Source organism: Pavona decussata, unplaced genomic scaffold, assembly GCF_977016875.1.
Source record: "Pavona decussata unplaced genomic scaffold, jaPavDecu1.1 SCAFFOLD_320, whole genome shotgun sequence".
Lineage (NCBI taxonomy): Eukaryota > Metazoa > Cnidaria > Anthozoa > Scleractinia > Agariciidae > Pavona > Pavona decussata.
In genome coordinates, this window is record NW_028145710.1 from 106,381 (window position 1) to 111,660 (window position 5,280).

Below are 5,280 nucleotides of genomic sequence, written 5' to 3' on the forward strand. Positions count from 1 at the left end.
TGATATGGATTTACAGAATCAAGAAAATTATAGATTTTTCTGTCTTAAGGAAAGGACAAAAAAAATTAATTGAGGCCCTATTAGGCGTTTTCGGGATACGGGATATTCGCGGAAAAAATTACCGGGATACGGGATATTTTAGGAAAAAGTTATGGGGATACAGGATATTGAGAAGTAGTTTCAGGGATGCGGGAAATTTCGAAAAAAATTGTAACATATCAGATGTTTGATAAAAAACGTTCCTGGATTACTAAATACATGCTCTTTTCTGTATTTTTGTTGAGGATTAGATATAAATGAAAAATATATAAGTGTAAAACAAACCGTTTTTGATTTTTTTGACCAGTCATAGGTTCATCATGGACGCTTTTTTTGGTAACATGAAGTACTAAAAATAGCGCGCCAGCACTCGATCGAGGCAGCGCCACCTGATCGAGGCGAGACCTCTGTAATGGCGCAGGTCAAAATCATTCATGACGTTACAGCATGTTAAAATGGGGTTGACAGACTTGCGCGACTCCCACTGTGTATCCGTCCACCGTTGTGTTGATAAAATTGCTTTATTAAACAACCATATCTTTAAGCGATTTTCCTTTTGTATAAGAGATTCTTCCCTTTAGATCAAAATGTGATGAAACCGCTCTGCTTAATGGTGTTTATCTTGATCGTGAGGGGCAATTCTCAAATATCCTGAATGGAGGGTTTCTTACCGATCACTCTGAGCCGTAATTAGGTATTGATATGCGATTGTGTATGCTAGCTCTGTGGCATTTGTTCAGGCTTATCGGCTTGGATTGACTTCAAGATTTCAGGTAGCGCTAAATAAATGTTATCTGTGAAGGTACGGGATCCGTGGATTTCTTAAACCGTGAATTAATGCTTATGCTGCAGATTGATATTACTGATATGAGTGTCCATAACAGATTCTCGTCTTTACAAAGCTGATCATTGTTGTCTCTCGCTTTCGAGAGCCATAGCTTCGTTGTAGCGCGCCTCTCGCTTTCGAGAGCTATAGCTTCGTTGTAGTGCTGTCTTTTAGCTCTCTGAGTTGCATCTTAACTAAAAAACAGCTATTGTGTTCTTAGAGCTGACACGCACCTCCATTATTTTGTGGCCTAGCTGGCATCCGCAGCAGATACTTAAAGCTAAGACAGGCAACTGTCTTGTGAGTCTCTTGGATGCTGGTAAAATTTCTTCTGGCGAGTGTCTACTGTTGTTTCTCATACAAGACTGCAGTTTCGATTCTCTTGGAATCTATATCAGTTGCTGTGTATCTCGTCGACACGGGCAACGCTCAAATGTTTTAGCCGTACTTATATTGCTTAGCGGATCAAAAACGCGCCCCTGATTTGCTATTGGTCCAGAGCTTCGGACCAATGAGGTTAGAGCACTGCAAAGCTCCATCCGCCGAGTTCGGCTGTATTTCTTTTGAAGGCTTTTTCGTCAGTGCAAGGAGCATAAAGGAAGTTATCCCTTCCAAAGAGTGTATCGACTAGAGGAGTATGAAGGTCTTTTCCTCATCTCTAAACAAATTTAGAGACTCGAGTTGTGTGAGGACTAGATATTTCTCCTTTGCTATGTATTCTAAATGCACTGTTTGTCTAGCACGTCGCAGGGCGGGGTCATGTCTAAAAATGTCACAAGCATGCTGTGTACAGGCATCATATTTTGAATGACAGCAGTTTAAACGACTGTCACAATAAGCTGCATGAAAACGGTACTTTTCCAGTTGAGGTTTTAATGCCAGTGAGCGAATATTTAACAATTATTCCATGAGCGCGCGTTGGATATGAGTTGGCTATAACTAATCTCATATCCAACAAGCGCGAATGGAATAATTGTTTTATTAAATTCTCCGCGTTTGGACATTGCTGTTGAAGTTTACTGAATTTTTATAATTTAAGAAAAAATTTCTTTCAAATTTAAACGACCGGATGTTGAGGCAACCTCCGATCAAAGCGCGTGAAACCTAATGATCACATGACACGCGCAGCGCTTTGCAAACGGAGTTGAATGAAAAATCCAAATCGAAAGCGAAGAAAATCGGACACAGTCGGACATCTAAAATTCAAGAAACGTTTAAATGTACGCATTATAACCTTTCTGAGACTAGCATTCAAGTGCTTTTGAAGTTCCAGCTCATAGAGAAGCGTAATAGTTGTGCACATTTGAGCAAATGTTCTGATGTGTGGTGCCGAGCGAGGGAAGAGATCAGGGCAAGGACGGCTTTTTTTTTTTTTATCCTGAATTGAATTCGTCGCGGACGATTTAAAACACTTCAGCCAAGTCCAAGTGTACGAGGTACAACCTCACTGAGACAAGCATTCAGTGCAAGTTTTTAAACTTCAAGCTTATTTGAGAAGCGTAAGATCTGTGAACATTAGTGCAAATGATTTGCTGAGTGGTGCCGAGCGACGGACACGAACATTATGGCCGCCGCTCGTACGGATTTCATAGATGAACCATCTGAAGTCCTCGTAAATTCGTAAAAACATAAAGGCAGGCATGAAGCTCTTCCTGAGAAATTTTGCAATTGGCTTTAACCTCTTACCGCCAGGATTTGCAAGCCATCCTAAAATTTTTGAAGGTAACCGGTTGTTATTGTTGTTGTTATGTGGTCTTTAAAATCGTAAAATTTTGCAATTTTGAAGATTTTAAAAGAAAATTCAGAGATACGTACCATTAAATAGTTTCATACCGAACTTTGCGGCTTTAAATGTTGTTATATTGAGATGGCGTTGTTTGGTATTTCTTTCTTTTCCTTTTTTTTCTACATTTTTCCGAAGAAACTTTTGCTTTCCGCCGAAAAAAAATTTAGCTTAGCGACACCGGGGGCTTTCGTTTTCCATATAAGGTCAAAGTACGGTATATGAGCTGATAACCGAGATTTAGTGAACCAATAAGAACGCTAGAAATGCAATATCCGAGGCTGAGATTTTAATAATATAAAATATATCGTAGCAAGCCAGAACAAATGAAAAATGGCCGATACTTTAATTTCTGGGATATTTGTAACCGGAATTTATGGGATACAGGATATTTGGTCAAAAACTTACAGGGATACGGGATATTAAGATTCCCCCCCCCCCCCCCTCCTAATGGGGCCTCTTAATTTTTAACTTCTGCTTCTGTCGAGACAAATCTCGAAAGTACAGCCCATGAATTTTTTCCATAAAGAAGCTTATGGTTACGGCTGTAACATACCAATTATTTATACTGAAAGAGAAAACAGATAAATCGGTCCTTCTGCGCTGGTATTCATTCTCAAACGTCAATAATTTGATTAATTCACGAGCTCAAGTGTGAGTTGAGTGGGAGTTAAGTGGAGTTCTTTTCAAGCTATTTTATATTCTAGGATGATCGGATATTATACTCCTAAGTTTCAAAGTGGAGGGATGGAGGACTGTATGGAATGAAAGACTGGAGAAGGTGAACTAAATTTTCGGTTTCTTTCATATCTAAATGTTTACCGTCCGAAGGTTTCACCCCTGGGCTGTCTACTTACCATTCCCTGCGCTATCTGCCACGAAAAACACAGAAGATCTTCAGCAGAAATAACTTCATCATCATCATCATCTCCTCGGTGCTCATCTTCAGGCTGGATGATGATCTTAAATTCTTCGGTGCTTCGGCGCTTTTTCGGTGTCTCTTTCTCTTGTGTTTTCTTGCACTCTGGTTCAGCAGGGAGTTTTTTTCGTTTCGGAACGGGGCCAAAGTGGACGGAAGGCACTGCCAAAGTCGACATAACTGGTTGCTTCTCTTCTTTTTCTTTTTCAAAACTTGTGGGGTCTGGCTGACTAAGGATGGGCGGAGATTGAACGTTTACATCAAAGCTGTCGTTGACGTTATTGTTCTCTGTTTGCTCGCTTAGTTTGTCCACTGTTAACATTTGCAAGTCCTCCCCTTGCTTTCTGTTTTCATCGCCATCTTTAAGGTCGCTCATGATAATGATGCTTGCTTCTGTGTTTTCGCCTGACTCCCCAAGGCTGCTGGAGGGATGAGAGATACATTCAGGTTCTTTGGCCACGTTTAAAGCAGAGTATTTGAGACCTTGGTGTCCATGGACACTCGGTTCTTCGTCTTCCATGATAGCGCACTGGGGTTCGACGTCAAGGAATGGAGTACCATTAGGGCTGATAATTGCTCCCTTGTCATTTTGGTCTTCTCCATTTCGTAGTTTTGGCTTGTATCCATTCTTTCCTTGAGTATCTTGGCTATCTGCCAAGGTCAGATCCACTTCATTATCACCTCCATCAGCTCCTTCTCCTTCCTCTATATTTTCTTCTTTATCGTTCAACCTTCCGCCATTGTTGATAACCTCAGGCTGTACTTTTGCGCTTCCTTGAGCAGTTATCTGGCCGTCAGTTGAAGGAAAAGCTAACTCTTCAAAGATGCCCACGTCAATCGTATTCTTTAATTTAAGCTGCAAATTGAAAAGAAAAGGAAGCATTATACTTGCAGTTTCAATCAACGGGTTGGTGTCTTTCTGAAGATAAACGTGATTTAAAGGAGAAGGTCATTCGACAATGGCACTTTTTTCCCTTTCTTTAATAGAAAGGTAAGGTAAACATTAGGTACTCACCGAAGTTTCAGCTTCCAAAGAGCTTTCTATCCATATGAAATGCTCGTTCAAAGTAGCCCAAAAATCGGGCTGAGAAAAGATAACATTGGCCTAAGGGAGGTGACGTCATCGGGTTATTCTTCGGAGCAGCCACGATCCGAGATCCCATTAGTCCGGAAATTGACCTGCATTCACTCTCTTTTAGTAGCAATGGCGGACGACGTCGGTGAAATAAAGACTTCGAAAGTTTGTTAGGATTCGTTATGGTAGAATACAGAGTTCTTTCTACTTTCGTTTCTCGGCGTCTGAACACTGATCTCAAGGATTTTACGCTCGATTTGTGGAAGAAACGTGGAACTATGAAAACAGTCAAGATTTGCTCAGGTAACATCGACCTACGGGAGGTTAACATCGACCTAAGGGAGGTACGTTTTATAGCACCACGTGTGTATCGTATGTGTTATACTGGCACAATCGTACACATGGAAAGCTTATTTGCAAGCATTAAAACTTACAATCTTGCAGGGGCTTTTCTAATCGTTGACCTGAGTGTCATTTCATTTATTGCCAACTCATAACATCCACCTACAGGAGGTTAATATCTACCTAAGTGAGGTAGAGTAGCCTACGGTGTACATTTTATAGTTTATGTTTTATAATTGTCAATTCATACGCATACAAGCTTACACTCTAGCAGGGAAACTTGGGATCATAAGGAG